The sequence below is a fragment of the Dama dama genome, chromosome Y (assembly GCF_033118175.1).
Source record: "Dama dama isolate Ldn47 chromosome Y, ASM3311817v1, whole genome shotgun sequence".
Classification (NCBI taxonomy): Eukaryota; Metazoa; Chordata; class Mammalia; order Artiodactyla; family Cervidae; genus Dama; species Dama dama.
The window spans coordinates 13,943,473-13,962,458 of NC_083715.1; the positions used below are offsets into that span (position 1 = coordinate 13,943,473).

The window sequence follows — 18,986 nt, forward strand, 5'->3', positions numbered from 1 at the left end:
AATAGCACAGCAAGTGGTGCGCAATGGCGGCCTGGCTGAGGTAACCGGGTGTGGCTCGCTAGCTCTTTAGGGCGGGGTGAGAGCGGAATGGTCAGGAGGTGGGGCCTGCTGTGTGGCGGGTGGCCTGAGGCTGAAGAAAGGGGTTCCGGAGAGGCCAGGAGAGGGTGCTCGGAGATCAGCCCAACACGCGGGACGCCTAGGCTGTGAGACAGGCTCAGGCTGCTGGGTCAAATCGAGACCAATGGCAGAGAGGGTAGTGGGTGGCACCCTGAGGGAAACGCCCCTAGACCAGAGGGCGGCTTCCCCACTTCCTGGGCTCCAGCGCGCCCACGTGGTGCCACTCGGCTTCAGGGAGGGCAGGGCTATTGCATCTGGCGTTCCTGCAGGCGCTGGCATTGAATTGGCCTCTGGAATTTCAAGCCATGTGTTGTCGCTCTGCAATCCAAAGAGCACACTGCTGTGTCCCATGGGACTGCCCATCCCTGGGAGCTCTCCCTGAGTATCTAAAGGATAGGCAGGGGCACAAAGTGGCTGGATACTTTCCTCCCTGGGACAGGATCCTGCTGCTGTCTGGATGGTAGGGGAGTGTGTACAAACCCCAAAGTTTGCAACACCTGACCTCCACTCTTCAGGGGCACCAGAGCCATAGGGCAGAGATCTCTCTCTTTGTCTCTTTGTCTCTGCTTCTCGCCTATCACTGATTCTGGCGATCCTGGTGTGTGTGCACCAGGGAATGCTGTCTGTGTGTCTCCGACTCTCTAAGTGGTGCCGTGGTTCTCTGCCATTCTCCGGAGACCAGTGCTCAGAAGAGACGCTTAACCTTGGAGTGAAGGCAAGCCTTTCTCCTCTTCAGTGAGTCGCACCCATGGGAGATCAGACTGTTCTGGGCCACAGGGGCGGAGAATGCTTTGTCAGATCTGAAAGTCCACGGTGGGTGGTCACGGCTGAACCGCAGAAGGGTACTAGTGACTCTACTTCCCTCACTGGGCAGACATGAATGCTGCAAAGCACTAACGTGGCACGGCCACACCTTGTGCAGAGGGAGAAACGGGTCACGGTCTGCTGGCATGACGGAACTCCCTGAAAGTTGTTGGAATGCGTGCCAGGGAGAAGGTCAGGACACCACTGCATTGAGAGCCATGAAGCACTGGTGCCAGGGGCTTGCACGTTGGCCCATTTACCCTATCGAGCCCCTTTCAAAGAGGTTCTGTTTTCCAGGTGAGAACACATCCCAGCCTACCCAGTGGCCCAAACCTGTGTGGCCGGGTGCAGCAAGGCGATCAACCTAAACCATCCTTCCTATAGTCCTCACACACGATAAGTGTGTTCTGCAAAGAGTACAAAGAGTGATGTTTCACTCTGGAAGATTCTGCAGGTAGCAAGTGCTTATGTTCCAGTGCTGCTGCATCACTGAAACCTTAAATAAAAGGCAAGGGGTTTTCATGCTCCTGGCCAGGTCATGGAAATAATGCCCTGCACTCGAAAAGGACGCATAGGCCCTCATAGATTGGTATCCAAAGGGTTGTAGGCTCAACCACCGCGGCTTCTGTGCCTGGGACTGCAGCCCAGTCTGTGTCTCGGCTCCTCTGCACTCACGTATCACCCCAGGTGATTTCCTCCTGCCTCTCCTTTCTGCCAGGGGTCCTGGCTGCAGGCATCTATTTCCATGTAGAACTTGCTAACTCAGTGAGATCATGGATGGGGCATGATTCCCTGGCTTCACTGCTTCTGCTGGGAAGATTCTATGTACCTTTCACTAGTACCTTCATGTTTCTGCTGTCCATTATTCTGTCACCTCGCCAGGTCTCTTCTGGCTGCTCACACTCACAAGTGTACTGGCAGGTGCTTCTGTGCACACATGTGCACACACGTCCATGTGCACACAATCACATCCCTGAGAGGAGACTTACACATATGCAGAAGTACAGGCTTTGTGGTCCAGGAACATGAAATTTGGTAAGCACACAGCATTCTTAGTTCCGGTGATTATCTTTCACTTGCTCTTCAATCCTGTCAGCTTGTGCATCTAACACTGTGACTTGTCCTCAAGGATAGAAAATCTTGGCATTGTTCATTGTAGGGACTGACCTGCAGAACGTCGGGCAGGCCTGGATGTGCTCGCCGTGGACAGCTGAGTGACCTGCGCCTGTGTTCCGCATTCTCCCATAACCTTGGGCACCTTCACAGTACCAGTCATGTTAGCATGATTCCCCTACCTGTACATTACTTTACCAGAAAACAAGGGTCTTTGGGCTTAGCAGCCTTGGAGAACCACTTTCTCGGTATGCAACTATCTATGTCATGCCCTGTCAAGTCTCTGCCCCGTTGCAAGCCTATCATCCATTAAGGCCCACAATATTCCAGCTGAGGACCCCTGTCCTCCCTATGTCTGGAGAATTCTTTGTGCACCTGTCTACCTGTGCCCCCAAGCGCTGTCTCCCTGTAGCAGGAAAAGGCCAATGAGATGTCTAAGCCTCCAAGAGCCCCAAGAGACCATGGCAGACCTGGGACTGATACAGTGTTGTGAGGAAGGTGCACATGCATCTAAGGGTCTCTTCCAGTACAAGGCATGGGATCTGAGGCCAGAAAGGGAAGGTGGTGTCCCTAGATGTAGTCTCTTCAGCTTATTACTACCCAGACCCACGGAGTCCCCGAAGGGATGATGCCCTCGGAAACCGGCCCTTTTAGGCCCACAGTGCATGTCTCTCTTGGACAGAAAGCACCGTTTCTGTCTCATGTGCACCAAGAGGGATTGATCCACCCAAGACTCCACACATTTGGTGAATGCCATGGCTCTATTTCAGTTGCTCTCGCTAGGCACAGGTAGGACTCTTGAAAGCCAGGCATCCCTGTTGCCTACCCAGCCCACACGCCAAGGAAGGCAGTCCCCAGCTGTGCAAAGGAACATCGAAAACAGTCACCTGGAATGAAAGGTTCATCTGAGTGTTGCCTGGGGCCAATCCCCTAGGACAAAACCAGAGATTCTGCTCCAGTGAGACTGTCAGAATCCACCCTCAAGGTCAGACCACCACCTTTGCCAATCTGGCCTTACAGCCAGGGACAAGACCCAGGAGGAGGGAAGGAATTCACGTCAGGGCATTCAGCATGCGCCATGGGGTATTTTTGGCAGGACCACTGAAAACCAGCAGGCTCTGAATGGACCCCAGGGCCCTCCCTGTCTCCCACTATCCCAACCAGCCAGCCCACCATCCTTGCGTCCTCCCACTTCCCTGCCTCACAGGCACACTCCGGCAGAGGGACACACACGTACACCCCACACATGTGCTCTCCTCGCCCTTCTGCACAGCCAGGGAGGTTGCAAGTGCCTGGTGGCATGCCACGCTCACACCCTGTGCCTCCTAGGATGCCTGGGGTTACACACAGACAGCCTACCTCAGTACAGCTGACATGTAGTGTTCGATCGTGCCAGTGTGTGCTCCTTCGGGAGGGAGCGAGCTGCCTGACGGGCTGATCCTGGGCAGCACGGGCCCAGGACTTCTCCTGTGTATCCTTCTCACGTGTGTGGAACAAGGCTCCAGGGCAGCAGGCTCTCTGTGCCTCTTCCTCTTTCAGGTCTCTGCCCTTCTCCACAAGACCTTAGACTCCTCACCACCACGAGTCATGCCGTGGCCACGTCCAACATTTCCATCGGCTGGCCCACTCTGCCACAGACTCAGGGGTCCACAGGCAGTGGTTTCAAAGCCCCACCCCACCTGATTTGCCCTGGTCGAATCCTCCGATCATACAACCCTCCACCTGGTCCAAAGACACAAAATAACATGGTAGAAAATGTGAACGTGTTTTCCTTTTTGGTGTAGTTGCACACATGTGAGCCATGCTCTGAATTATCCCTGGCCATCCTTTCCTCTTTCCCACCCTGGACAGGATTAAGGCAGAGATACGTTGACCAACAATCTCAGTCTGGGGAAGCGTCATGCCTCCTCTTCTCATCGCTTCGCAGTTCCTCTCCTGACACCTTCATCTGTGTGTCTGCCCTGAGCCAGAAACACACACACACACACACACACACACACACACACACACACACACACAGACCCACATTAACACAGGTGACACAAGACCACGTGTATATATACACACACATGCTCAGCATGGGTCACAAACACAAAGAGGGAACACAGCTCTCTCAGTAGCTGAAGTTGCCCATGCCCAGCAATATGGGAGATGGCATCAGTAGGCACCATGTCCTTGCCTTGGGGCCTCCTGTCCACATCGTCCCGCAGCTCTTCCGTAGTTTCCCAAGCCGGCCTGAAGCCAGTTCCAGTGCGGCCTGTGTGGTTGCAGTGAGACGGCGAGTGGTGGATGTGGAAATTCAACAAGACCCAAAAGTCAGCACTCAGGTGCACTGGCAGCCCAGGGAGGACGCCCTTACAGTCATAGGCAATCCCAGGAGCAGGGGCGGGAGGGAAGGACCCAGACAATCAAAAACTCTCTGAGCAGCAGGAGGCCGGGGTTGGCGAGATTGACCGAAAGATGATTCTGACAAACAGATGTCATTCACCCTGCCTCGAGCAGAATCACCGAGGATTCTGGCTCTGAAACCACAGCTGCTTGAAGGGAGACTTGCTTCACTCACGGCCACATGGAGTCCCCAAGCCTCCAGTCTCAGCACGTCACCTGCTACATGCATGACAAAAACCCAGGCTCCGCAGCCAACTTGCATGAACCTGAGGATCCCCATCTGGGCAAGGACCATTCCCCATCCTCTACAGGGCTGTTCCCTCAGGGACCCCCTGCAGACACCCTCACCACTTGTGTTTCTGTCAGCTAACTCTCAAATTTCCTCCCTGGGGGGTAGTGCTTCAGGGGATCGTCCCACACGTGCTGGCCAATGATCTGATGGCAATAAGAGCAAGGTCAGCCCAGGGCTGACCAGGCCCCTAACCCTCCCATGAGAAGGCAAGAGCTCCAACATCAATCGCCAACTGTGCGCGCGCCATAACCAAACCCACCTTAGCAATCCTGTTTGATTCTGGGCAGTTGTGGCCTGACAGCCAACTGAGAAAGTTAAGGCTCCTGGTGTCCAGCCTGCAGCTGGGTGCTCCCCGTTCAAAGTCCTAGAACCAGTGGACTGCAGTGGAATGATGTGTTCTATACCCTGTAGAGAGACAGCGGAGATAGGGGCGGATGCCGCAGCTGAAGCATCCACCCCCAAACCGGCCCCCTTGCACACCCACATTAACCACCCTGGGAGCCATGTTTACCAGTGATTTCAAGGTAGTATTCCTTAACGATCACTGTGTTCCAGAAATACGGGTTGTCCCGAAAGGAGAAGATAAGCTTGCAGCGGGACCATGGATGGCTCCGCACCTAAACCTGCCAGCACAGGGAGGAGGCAAAAGTTGCAAGCTTCTAGGGGCCTCAGCTTGTCTCCCAGGCAGGCATTAACAGCCTCCATGACGCCTCTCCAAATTCTTACAGAAGAGGCCCATGCATAACACATTCCCCAGCTCCCTGTCATGTGCCAAGCCCACCCATCCTGAGCCTCCCTCGGTGACTTTGAAGTACATCATGTAGCTAAGAAAATCTTCATCCTGGGTGCTGATTATGATGGACACTTGAGAGCGGTTCATAATCTGCTTTATGTCAAGGAGCCATTAAGGGCACAGGCCTGGCCAAGAAGAGCCAGGAGCAACAGCCCTGGTCTGGTCTGGAGAAGGACAGTGGAACAGGCATCTGCCAAGATGCTTCGCACTCCCACTTGCCCAGTCGCCACTGACGTCTTCAGGCCCTGCAATACCATCAGACACGCTCGTGTCTCTGGGTTCACTAGGCTGTTCTGTAGCTCAGGTGATCTGCATCTCAACCAGGGGCTATTTCTGACCTCTACTGCCCGCCTACTGTCCCGTGTTTGCTGCATAGTGGCATGTCCCTGGTAACATGCTTAGGACTTACAGTCCTTGTGACCACCGTATCTGAAAGACACTGGGGTGTGTGTGTGTTTCTATGTGTGTCTGAATGTGTGTTTATCTTTGTGTGTGTGCGAGACTCCCATGTCTCAGCTATTTCTGGGGATCATCCACATTTACCACAATAAGTGTCTGCACTTGCTGCTCTAGTGTACATTCTCTGGTCATTTCTGACATAGAGGCCTCGACTACTGGTCCTCCAGAGATGCAGGCCTGAAGGACAAACCCAGAGTCATGGCTGTGAAACTTACAGGTGTGGCTCTGCCCTGATTCTACTTGGCTGTGCCTCTGGAAAATGCCTCTGGCCTGGACCACACTTCCCTCAGGGGCCTCCAGCGCCCTTCCTGTGACCTCGCCACGGCCCCCTTCACATCCTCCTGATTCTGCCCCCCAGCTTGCTCCTCCTCCTCCACCTCTGCCTCCTAAGAGGAGGACACCTAGGAGCAGCAAGAAGGATACATCTTTCGCCCAGAAGCCATGGATGCCCTGGATGATGGCGCTTCTCCAAGCTAAGTGACGCTTCCTGCTCAGATGGTTCATGCACATGAACCAAACGGAGGCCCGGGAGTTAACCTCATGCCGGGAACTCAGTTCCACCTGCAGGGTGGCCAGCACCTGTAGCTCATCTAGTGCCGGCTGCTCACTTGGGCTTCCGAGACTTTCCAGGCCCTGCTCCTCCACTGTCTTCTCCTCCAGCTCCTGGGAGAACCCCTCTTCCTGCTCCTCATCCGCCACAACCTCCACCTCCTCCATGACGTCTTCTGCCAGCAGCTGGCACTCCCATCCGATCCCCACCTCGTCTCCGTCCACCAGGCCCCGCCCCCCACTCTCCTTCACCGCCTCCCCCCATGTAGAGGGTGACCTCTTCGCCTGCTGTGCCACTTGGTGGCTGCAAAGTCCCAGCCGTGCACAATATCCAGACGGCAGGCCCCGTGACCACTGCGCCCTGAGCACCCGGGCTCCCAGCTAAGAAGGTCCGGAGTCCCGGTATGCTCCCACCTTCCTCTGGCCGCCTCTCACGCTCCCCTGGGACCTGGCTGTGATCCCGAGCTGGGGCAGGTGCGAAGGGACCGGACATAATAGCACAGCAAGTGGTGCGCAAAGTCGGCCCGGGCTGCAGTAACCGGGTGGGGCTCGCTAGCTCTTTGGGGCGGGGTGAGAGTGAAATGGTCGGCAGACGGGGCCTGGTGTGTGGCGGGTGGCCTGAGGCTAAAGAAAGGGGTTCTGGAGAGGCCAGGAGAAGGTGCACGGAGATCAGCCAAACACGAGAACTTCGTCTGCTCTGAGACATGCTCAGGCTGCTGTTCCAAATCTAGACTGAGGGCCAAGAGGGGAATGAGCGGCACCCTAATGGACATGCCCCTAGACCAGAGGGACACTCCCCCACTTCCTGGGCTCCAGAGCCCCCACTTGGCGCCACTCAGCTTCATGGAGGGCACGGCTATTGCATCTGGTTCTACCCCAGGCACTGGCATCGAATTGGCATCTGGAAATTCAAGCCATGTGTTCTCGCTCCACAATCCAAAGAGCACACTCCCATGTCCCATGGGACTTTCAATGCCTGGGAGCTTTTGCTGAGTAGCCAAAGGATAGGCAGGAAGGTAAAGTGACTGGATACTTTCCTCAATGGGACAGGAGCCTGTTGCTGTCCGGATGGTAGGGGAGTGTGTACAAACCCCAACGTTTACAACACTTGACCTCCACTGTTCAGGGGCACCAGAGCCATAGGGTACAGATCTCTCTCTTTGTCTCTGCTTCTCGCATAGCACTGTTTCTGCCGATCCTGCTGTGTGTGCACCAGGGGCTGCTGTCTGTGTGTCTCTGGCTCTCTAAGTGCTGCCGTGGGCCTCTGCCATTCTCCAGACACCAGCGCTCAGAAGAGATGCTTCACCTTGGAGTGAAGGCAAGCTCATCTCCTCCTCAGTGAGTCGCACCCATGGCAGATGAGACTGTTCTGGGCCACAGGGGCAGAGAGTGCTTTGTCAAATTGGAAAGGCCATGGTGGGTTTTCACTGCTGAACTGCAGAAGGGGACCAGCGACATGCCCTCCCTCGCTGGGCAGACATGAACGTTGCCCAGGACGCTGGCGGCATGGCCACACCTTGCACAGAGGGAGAAACTGATCACAGTCTCCTGATGTGACGGAACTCCCTGAACGTTGCTGGAATGCGGACACTGAAAGGGTCAGGACACCACCGTGTTGAGTTCCATGACACACTGGTGCTGGAGGCCTGCACATTTTCCCGTTTACCCTATAGAGCCCCTTTCAAAGAGGTTCTGTTCTCCAGGTGAGAACACATCCCATCCTACCCAGTGGCCCAACCCTGTGTGGCTGGGAGAAGCAAGATGATCAACCTAAACCATCCTTCCTATAGTCCTCATACCCGATATGTGTGTTCTGCCAAGAGTACAAAGAGTGACGTTTCATACTGGAAGATTCTGCAGGTAGCAAGTGCTTATGCTCCACTGCCACTGCATCTCTGAAACCTTAGAGAAAAGGAAAGGGGTGCTCATGTTCCTGGCCAGGACATGGAAAGAATACCCTGCACTTGAGAAGGAGGCAAAGGCCTTTGTAGCTGGATGTCCAAAGGGCTGTCGGCTCACCCACTGTGGTTTGGACTGCAGCCCAATCTGTGTCTCGGCTCTTCTGCACTCACGGATCGCCCCCAGGTCATTTCCTCCTGCCTCGCTTTCTGTCACGGGTCCTGGCTGCAAGCATCTATTTCCATGCAGAACCTTCTAACTCAGTGAGATCACGGGGCATGATTCCCTGGCTTTACTGCTTCTGCTGGCAAGAGTCTATGTACTTTTCATGAGAACCTTCTGGATTCCACTGTCCATTTTTCCGTCCCCTAGCCTGGATCCCTCTGGCTACTCACACTCATAAGTGTACTGGCAGGCGCTTCTGTGCATGCATGTGCACACACGTCCACGTGTACACACTCACATCCCTGAGAGGAGACTTACACTTATGCAGAAGTACAGGCTTTCTTGTCCAGGAACATGAGTTTTGGTAAGCACTGACGTTATTTGTCCCTGTTATGTTCTTTCACTGGCTCGTCGATCCTGTCAGCTTGCACTTCTAACTCTGTGACTTGCATTCAAGCTTAACAAAATCTTGGCATTGTTCATGACACGGACCGACCTGCAGAGCGTTGGGCAGGCCTGGATGTGCTCGCCGAGGACAGCTGAGTGACCTGCGCCTGTGTTCCACATACTCCCATAACCTTGGGCAGCTTCACAGTACCAGTCACGTTAGCATGATTCCATTACCTGTGCCTTCCTTCAGAGAACCAGAAAACAAGGGCCTTTGGGCTCCGCTGATTTGGAGAACTGCTTTCATGGTGTGCACCTCTCTACGTCATGCCTTGTCAAGTCTGTGCCCCCTTGCAAGCCTATCAACTGTGAGGGCCCACAGCATTCTGGCTGAGGTCCCCTGTCCTTCCTATCTCTGGAGCATTCTGTGTGCACCTGTCTACATGTGCCACCAAGCGCTGTCTCCCTGTATCAGGAAAAGGTCAATGAGATACACCAGCCTCCAAGAGCCCCAGGAGACCATGGCAGGCCTGGGACTGATACAATGTTGTGAAGAATGTGAACATGCATCTACATGGTCTCTTCCAGTACAAGGCATGGGATAAGGCCAGAAAGGTATGGTGTCGTCCCTAGACATAGTCCCTTCAGTGTACCACTGCTCAGACTCATGGAGTCCCTGAACGGATGATGCCCTGGGAAACTGGCCCTTTTAGGCAAACAGCTCATGCCTCTCTTGGGCAAAAAGCACCGATTCTATCTCATGTGCACCAAGAGGGATTGATCCCACCCAAGCCCTCACTCATTTGATAAATGCCAAGGCTCTATTTCAGTTGGACTCACTAGGCCCAAGTAGGACTCTGGAAGGACAGGCATCCCTGCTTGCCTACCCAGCCCACATGCCAAGGAAGGCAGTCCCTGGCTAGGCCGAGTGACATGCAAAACGGTCACCTGCAATGCACGGTTCCTCTGAGTGTCGCTTGGTGCAGATCCCCTAAGACCAAATCGGAGATTCTGCTCCAGCGAGACTGCCAGAATCCACCCTCAAGATCAGACTGTCACCTTTGCCACTCTGGCCTTACAGCCAGGGATGAGACCCAAGAGGAGGGAAGAAATTCATGTCAGGACATTCAGCACCCGCCATGGGGTATCTATTGGCAGGATCACTGAAAACCAGCAGGTTATGAATGGACCGCAGGGCCCTCCCTGTCTCCCACTACCCCAACCAGCCAGCCCACTATCCTTGCATCCTCCCACTTTCCTGCCTCACAGGCATAAGCCGCCAGAGGGACACACAAGTACACCCCACACATGTGATCTCGCATTTCTGCACTGCCAGGGAGGTTGCAAGTGCCTGGTGGTATGCTACGCTCACACCCTGTGCCTGCTAGGATGCCTGGGGTTTCACACGGACAAATTACCTCAGCACAGCTGACAGTTAGTGTTTGATCATGCCAGTGTGTGCTCCTTCGGGAGGGAGCGTGCTACCTAATGGGCTGACCCTGGGCAGCACTGGCCCAGGACTTCTCCCGTGTTTCCTTCTAACATGTGAGGAACATGGCTCCAGGGCAGCAGGCTCTGTGTGCCTCCTCCTCCTTCGGGTCTCTGCCCTTCTCTACAGGACCTTAGCCTCCTCACCACCCCGGGTCCTGCCATAGCCAAGTCCAACATTTCCATTGGCTGGCCCACTCTGCCACAGACTCAGGGGTCCACAGGCAGTGCTTTCAAAGCCCCAGCCCACCTGATTTGCCCTGGGCGAATCCTCTGACCACAGAAACCTCCAGCTTGTCCAAATACACAAAATAACACGGTAGAAAATGTGAACGTGTTTTCCTTTTTGGTCTAGTTGCGCACATGGGAGCCATGCTCTGAATTATCACTGGCCATCCTTTCCACTTTCCCACCATGGACAGGATCACTGCAGAGATACATCGACCAATGACCCACAGTCTGGGGACGTCTCGTGCCTCCTCTTCTCGTCGCTTGGCAGTTCCTCTCCTGACAACTTCATCTGTGTGTCTGCCCTGAGCCAGAAACACACACACACACACACAGACCCACATTAACACAGGTGACACAAGACCACGTGTGTATATACACACACATGCTCGGCATGGGGACACAAACACAACGAGGGAACACAGCTCTCTCAGTAGCTGAAGACGCCCATGCCCAGCAATGTGGGAAATGGTATCAGTAGGGACCATGTCCTTGTCTTGGGGCCCCCTGTCCACCTCATCCCGCAGCTCTTCCGTATTTTTCCAAGCCTGCCTGAAGCCAGATCCAGCACAGCGTGCTTGGTGGTGGTGAGATGGCGAGTGGTGGATGTGGAAATTCACAGAGACCAGGACGCTCCCACCTTCCTCTGGCCGCCTCTCATGCTCCTCTGGGACATGGCTGTGACCCCGAGCTGGGGCAGATGCGATGGGACCGGACATAATAGCACAGCAAGTGGTGCGCAATGGCGGCACGGCTGAGGTAACCGGGTGTGGCTGGCTAGCTCTTTGGGGCGGGGTGAGAGCGGAATGGTCAGGAGGTGGGGCCTGTTGTGTGGCAGGTGGCCTGAGGCTGAAGAAAGGGGTTCCGGAGAGGCCAGGAGAGGGTGCTCGGAGATCAGCCCAACACCCGGGACCCCTAGGCTGTGACACAGGCTCAGGCTGCTGGGTCAAATTAAGACGAATGGAAGAGAGGGTAGTGGGCGGCACCCTGAGTGAAACGCCCCTAGACCAGAGGGCGGCTTCCTCGCTTCTTGGGCTCCAGTGACACCACGTGGCCACACTCGGCTTCTGGGAGGGCAGAGCTATTGCATCTGGCGTTCCTGCAGGCGGTGGTATGAATTGGCCTCTGGAATTTCAAGCCATGTGTTCTCGCTCTGCAATCCAAAGAGCACACTGCTGTGTCCCTTGGGACCGCCCATCCCTGGGAGCTCTCCCTGAATATCTAAAGGATAGGCATGGGAGCAAAGTGGCTGGATACTTTCCTCCCTGGGATAGGAGCCTGCTGCTGTCTGGATGGTAGGGGAGTGTGTACAAAAACCCAACGTTTGCATCAGATGACTTCCACTGTTCAGGGGCATCAGAGCCATAAGAGAGAGATCTCTCTCTTTGTCTCTTTGTGTCTGCGTCTCGCCTATCACTGTTTCTGGTGATCCTGCTGTGTGTGCACCATGGAATGCTGTCTGTGTGTCTCCGACTGTCTAAGTAGTGCTATGGCCTCTGCCATTCTGCAGATACCAGCGCTCAGAAGAGATGCTTAACCTTGGAGTGAAGTTAAGCCCTTCTCCTCCTCAATGAGTCGCACCCATGGCAGATGAGACTGTTCGGGGCCACAGGTTCGGAGAGTGCTCTCTCAAACTGGAAAGCCCACAGTGGGTGGTCACTGCTGAAGCACAGAAGGGGACGGGCGACCCTGCCTCCCTTGCTGGGCAGACATGAACGCTGCACAGGACTGTGGCCACACGGCCACACCTTGCGCAGAGGGAGAAACGGGTCACAGTCTGCTGGCATGACGGTACTACCTGAACCTTGCTGAAATGCCTACCAGTGAGAGGCTAAGGACACCAGCGCATTGAGTTCCATGACACACCAGTGCCGGAGGCCTGCACAATGGCCTGTTTACCCAATCCAGGCCCTTTCAAAGAGGTTCTGTTCTCCAGGTGAGAACACATCCCAGCCTACCCGGTGGCCCAAATCTGTGTGGCTGGTACCAGCAAGATGACCAACCTAAGCCATCCTTCCTATAGTCCTCTTATGCGGTATCTGTGTTCTGCAAAGTGTACAAAGACAGATGTCTCACACTCGATGATTATGCAGGTAGCAGGTGCTTATGCTCCAGTGCCACTGTATCTCTGAAACCTTACACAAAAGGCAAGGAGTGCTCATGCTCCTGGCCAGGACATGGAAAGAATGCCCAGCACTTAAGAAGGATGCCAAGGCCCTCGTAGCTGTTTGTCCAAAGGGGTGTTGGCTCACCCACTGCAGCTTCTGTGCCTGGGACTGCAGCCCAATCTGTGTCTCGGCTCCTCTCCACTCACTGATCACGCCCAGGTGATTTCCTCCTGCCTCTCCTTTCTGCCAGAGTTCTGGGCTGCAGGCGTCTATTTCCATGTAGAACTTGCTTACTCAGTGAGATTATAGGGCATGATTCCCTGGCTTCACAGCTTCTGCTGGCCAGAGTCTATGTTCCCTTCATGTTTCGGCTGTCCTTTCTTGCGTCACCTAGCTAGGTATCTTCCGACTGCTTATCCTCACAAGTGTACTGGTAGGCGCTTCTGCGCACGAATATGCACACATGTCCACACGTCCACATTCACATCCCTGAGAGGAGGCTTACACATGTGCGGACGTACAGGCTTTCTTGTCCTGGAACATGCATTTCGGTAAGCACCCGACATTTTTTGTCCATGTTATTTTCCTTCACTTGCTTGTTGATCCTGTCAGCTTGCACTTCCATCTCTGTGACATCTGCTCAACGTTAACAAAATCTTGGCATTGTTCATGACAGGGACGGACCTACAGAGCATCTGGCAGGCCTGAAAGTGCTCGGTGTGGACAGCTGAGTGACTTGCGCCTGTGTTCCATATTCTCCCCTAACCTTGGGCAGGTTCACAGTACCAGTGATGTTGGCATGATTCCATTACCTGTGCTTTCCTTCAGGGAACCAGAAAACAAGGGCCTTTGGGCTCAGCTGACTTGGAGAACTGCTTTCTCGGTGTGCACCTCTCTACATCATGCCTTGCAAGTATGTGCCCCATTGCATGCCTATACCCCTTAGGGCCCACAGCATTCTGGCTGAGGGCCCCTGTCCTTCCTATCTTGGAGCTTTCTGTGTGCACCTGCCTACCTGTGCCCCCAGTGCTCCTTCCCTGTAGCTGGAACATGCCAACAAGATGCCCAAGGCTCCAACAGCCCCAAGAGACCGTGGCAGGCCCGGGACTGATACAATGTCGTGAAGAAGTTGCACATGCATCTACAGGGTCTCTTCCAGTACAAGGCATGGGATCTGAGGCCAGAAAGGGGAGGTGGCATCCCTAGAACTAGTCCCTTCAATTTACTACTACCCAGAACCACCGAGTCCCTGAACAGATTATGCCCTGGGAAACTGGCCGTTTTAGGCCCACAGCTCATGTTCCTCTGGGGCAGAAAGCACCATTTGTGTCTCAAGTGCACCCAGAGGGCTTGATCCCACCCAAGGCCTCAAACATTTCATAAATACCAAGTATTTATTTCAGTTGCTCTCACTAGGCCTAGGTAGGACTCTGGAAATATAGGCATCCCTGCTTGCCTACCTAGCCCACGTGCCAAGGAAGGCAGTCCCCAGCTGTGCCCAGGGACATCAAAAATGGTCAGCTGGAAAGTAGGGTCCCTCTGAGTGTCACCTGGTGCAGATCCCCTAAGATCAAATCGGAGATTCTGCTCCAGCGAGACTGCCAGAATCCACCCTCAAGTTCAGACTGTCACCTTTGCCACTCTGGCTTTACAGCCAGGGCCAAGACCCCAGAGGAGGGAAGGGATTCACATCAGGGCGTCAGCACGAACCATGAGGTATCTTTTGGCAGGACCACTGAAAGCCAGCAGGCTCTGATCGGACCGCAGGTACCTCCTTGTTTCCCACTGTCCCAAGGTCCCTTGGGAGAAGTAGCCAGCCCACCATCCTTGCGTCCTCCCACTTCCTTGCCTCACAGGCACATGCCGGCAGAGAGACACACACGTACACCACACACATGTGCCCTCCTCACCTTTCTGCACTGCAAGGGAGGTTGCCAGTGTCTGGTGGCATGCCACGGTCACACCCTTTGCCTGCTAGGATGCCTGGGGTTTTGCACGGACAGCCTACATCAGCACAGCTGACATGTAGTGTTCGATCATGGCAGTGTGTGCTCCTTCGGGAGGGAGCGTGCTGCCTGACGGGCTGACCCTGGCCAGCACGGGCCCAGGACTTCTCTTGTGTATCCTTCTCACGTGTGTGGAACAAAGCTCCAGGGCAGCAGGCTCTGTGTGCCTCGTCCTCCTTTGGGTCTCTGCCCTTCTCTACAGGACCTTAGCCTCCTCACCACCCCGGGTCCTGCCATAGCCACGTCCAACATTTCCATCAGCTGGCCCACTCTGCCACAGACTCAGGGGTCCACAGGCAGTGGTTTCAAAGCCCCACCCCACCTGATTTGCCCTGGGCGAATCCTCTGACCACCCAACCCTCCACCTGGTCCAAATACACAAAATAACACGGTAGAAAATGTGAACATGTTTTCATTTTTGGTCTAGTTGCACACATGGGAGCCATGCTCTGAATTATCCCTGGTCATCCTTTTCTCTTTCCCACCCTGAACAGGATCAGTGCAGAGATACTTCGACCAGCGACCCTCAGTATGGGGATGGCTCGTGCCTCCTCTTCTCGTCGCTTGACACTTCCTCTCCTGATACCTTCATCTGTGTGTCTGCCCTGAGCCAGAAACACACACACACACACAGACCCACATTAACACAGGTGACACAAGACCACGTGTGTATATACACACACATGCTCGGCATGGGGACACAAACACAACGAGGGAACACAGCTCTCTCAGTAGCTGAAGACGCCCGTGCCCAAGAATGTGGGAAATGGCATCAGTAGGCACCATGTCCTTGCCTTGGGGCCCCGTGTACACATCGTCCCGCAGCTCTTCCGTATTTACCCAAGCCAGCCTGAAGCCGGTCCCAGCTCGGCCAGCATGGTGGCGGTGAGACGGCGAGTGGTGGATGTGGAAATTCACAGATGATCCCAAAGTCAGCACCTAAGTGCACTGGGATCCCAGAGAGGACACCCTTCCAGTCATAGGCTATCCCAGTAGCAGTGGCGGGAGGGAAGGACCCAGACAATCTCAAAATTTCTGAGCAGCAGAAGGCCGGGGATAGCGCGATTGACCGAAGGATGATTCTGATAAATAGACGGCATTCACCCTGCCTCAAGCAGAATCACCGAGGATTCTGGCATTGCAAGCACAGTTGCTTGGAAGGAGACTTCCTTCACTCACGGCAACACCGAGTCCACAAGCCTCCAGTCTCAGCACATCACCTGCTTCGTGCATGACCCAAACAGAGGTTCCGCAGCCAGCTTGCATGAGCCTGAGGATCCCCATCTGGGAAAGGACAGTTCCCCAGCCTCTACACGTATGTCCCTTAGGGCCCCCCTGCAGACCCCCTCACCACCTATGTTTCTGTCAGCTACCTCTCATGGCACAAATGTCGTCCCTGGGGTAGTACTTCAGGGGATCGTCCCACACGTCCTGGCCAATGACCTGATGGCTATAAGAGCAAGGTCAGCCCGGGGATGACCAGGCCCCTAACCCTCCCATGAGAAGCCAAGAGCTCCAACATCAATCACCAACTGTGTGCAGGCCCAAACCAAACCCATCTCAGCAATCCTGTTCGATTCTGGACAGTTGTGGCCTGACAGCCAACTGAGAAAGTTCAGGCTCCTGGTGTCCAGCCTAAGGCTGGGTGCTTCCCATTCAAAGTCCCAGAACCAGTGGACTGGTGTGGAAGGACGTGCCCTATACACTGTAGAAAGACAGGGGAGACAGGGGCGGATGCAGCAGCTGAAGCATCCACCCACACCCCCACCCTGGTGCCCTTGTGTACCCACACTCGCCATCCTGGGAGCCACATTTACCAGTGATGTCAAGGTAATATTCCTTAACAATCACCGTGTTCCAGAAGTACGCGTTGTCCCGAAAGGAGAAGATCACCTTGCAGCGGGACCGGGGATGGCTCTGCACCTGCACCTGCCAGCACAGGGAGGAGGGAAAATGTGCAAGCATCGATGGGCCTCTGCTTGCCTCCCAGGCCGGCCTTAACAGCCTCCATGACGCCTCTGCAAAGTCTCACAGTACAGGCCCATGGATAACACCATCCACCACCTTCCTGTCAAGTGCCATACCCACCCATCCTCAGCCTCCCTCACTGACCTTGAAGTCGATCATGTACCTAAGAAAATCATCCTGAGTGCTGATTATGATTGACACTTGAGGGTGGTTGATAATCTGCTTTGGGTCAAGGAGACAGTCAGGCCACGTGCTGGGCCAAGAAAAGGCAGGGGCAACAGCCCTATTCTGGCCTGGAGAAGGACACTGGAACAGGCATTTGCAAGGATGCTGGGCACTCGCGCTTGCCCGGCCATGACTCACATTTTCAGGCCCTGACATACCATCAGACCTGCTCGTGGATCTGGGCTCCCTGTGCTGTTTTGCAGCTCAGGTGGTCTGCAACCCACAAGCAGGTGCGATTTCTCACCTCTCTTGCCCGCCTCCTGGCCCATGTATGATGGGGTGTGACATGTCACTGGTACATGGTTAGGAATTGCAGTCCTTGTGACTACCGAATCTGAAGGAAATTGGGGTGTGTGTGTGTTTCTATGTGTGTCTGAATGTATGTGTATCTCTGGATGTGTGTGTGTTTCTGTGTGTGTGTGTGTGTGTGCGCTTATGTGTGTGTGTGTGTGTGTGTGCGGGACTCCCAAGTCTCAGCTATTTCCTGGGATCATCCAGATTTACAACAATAAATGTTTGCAGTTGCTGCTCTAGTGTACTCTCTCTGGTCATCCTGACCTAGAGGCCCTGGGTACTGATCCTCCTCACATGCAGGCCTGAAGGGGAAACCACGAGTCATGGCTGCGACATTTACAGGTGTGGCTCTGACAGCATACTCCTCGGCTGTGCCTTTGGAACCTGCCAATGCCAGGAACACACTTCCGTCAGTGGCCTGCAGCACCTTCCCTGTGCCCTCGCCACACACCCGCCTCACCCACTCCTGAACATGCTCCTGCTTCTGCTCCACCTCCTCCTCCTCTTCCCAACAGGCAAACAGCTAGTTGCAGCAGGAAGGATACAGCTTTGGCCCAGAAGCCAGGGATGCCCTGGAGGATGGAGCTTCTCCGAGCCAAGTGACGCTTTCTCCTCAGATGGTTCATGCGCATGAAGCCAACGGAGGCCCGACGGTTTTCCTCATGCAGGGAGCTCACTTCCAGCTGCAGGGCGGTCAGTGCCTGTAGCACATTTGGCGCTGGCCGCTCACTCGGGCCTCCAGGTCTTTCCAGGCCCGGCTCCCCCAGCGTCTTCTCCTTCAGCTCCTGGGAGGACCCCTGATCCCGCTCATCATCTGCCACAACCTCCACCTCCTCCATAACGTCCTCCTCCAGCAGCTGGCACACTCACCTGATCCCCGCCTCCTCTCTGTCCACCAGGTCCCCCCCCCCCCGCTGTCCTCCACCGCCTCCACCACGTAGAGGGTGACCCCTTTGCCTGCTGTGCCACCTGGTGGCTGCAAAGTCCCAGCCGTGCACGGCATCACGACGGCAGGCCCCCTGGCCACTGCCGCCTGAGCAACCGGGCTCCCAGCTAAGAAGGTCCGGAGTCCCGGGACGCTCCCAGCTTCCTCTGGCAGCCTCTCACGCTCCTCTGGGACATGGCTGTGACCCCGAGCTGGGGCAGATGCGAAGGGACCGGACATAATAGCACAGCAAGTGGTGTGCAATGGCGGCCCAGCTGAGGTAACCGGGTGTGGCTGGCTAGCTCTTTGGGGCGGGGTGAGAGTGGAATGGTCTGGAGGTGAGGCCTGCTGTGTGGCGGGTGGCCTCAGGCTGAAGAAAGGGGTTCCCGAGAGGCCAGGAGAGGGTGCTCGGAGATCAGCCCAACACGCGGGACGCCTAGGCTGTTAGACAGGCTCAGGCTGCTGGGTCAAATCGAGACCAATGGCAGAGAGGGTAGTGGGCGGCACCCTGAGGTAAACGCCCCTAGACCAGAGGGCGCTTCCTCGCTTCCTGGGCTCCAGCGCCCCCACGTGTCCACACTCGGCTACCGGGAGGGCAGGGATATTGCATCTGGCGTTCCTGCAGGTGCTGGCATTGAATTGGCCTCTGGAATTTCAAGCCATGTGTTTTCGCTCTGTAATCCAAAGAGCACACTGCTGTGTCCCATGGGACTGCCCATCCCTGGGAGCTCTCCCTGAGTATCTAAAGGTTAGGCAGCGCCCAAAGTGGCTGGATACT

The 18,986-nt window shown here is 55.2% G+C and overlaps 2 pseudogenes; both read right to left on the reverse strand.

Annotated features, from left to right (window-relative positions):
• Positions 1-4,788: 4,788 nt before the first annotated feature.
• Positions 4,789-12,469, reverse strand: LOC133053619 (testis-specific Y-encoded protein 1-like; annotated as a pseudogene).
• A 3,692-nt stretch (positions 12,470-16,161) lies between these two features.
• Positions 16,162-18,448, reverse strand: LOC133053573 (testis-specific Y-encoded protein 1-like; annotated as a pseudogene).
• Positions 18,449-18,986: the final 538 nt, after the last annotated feature.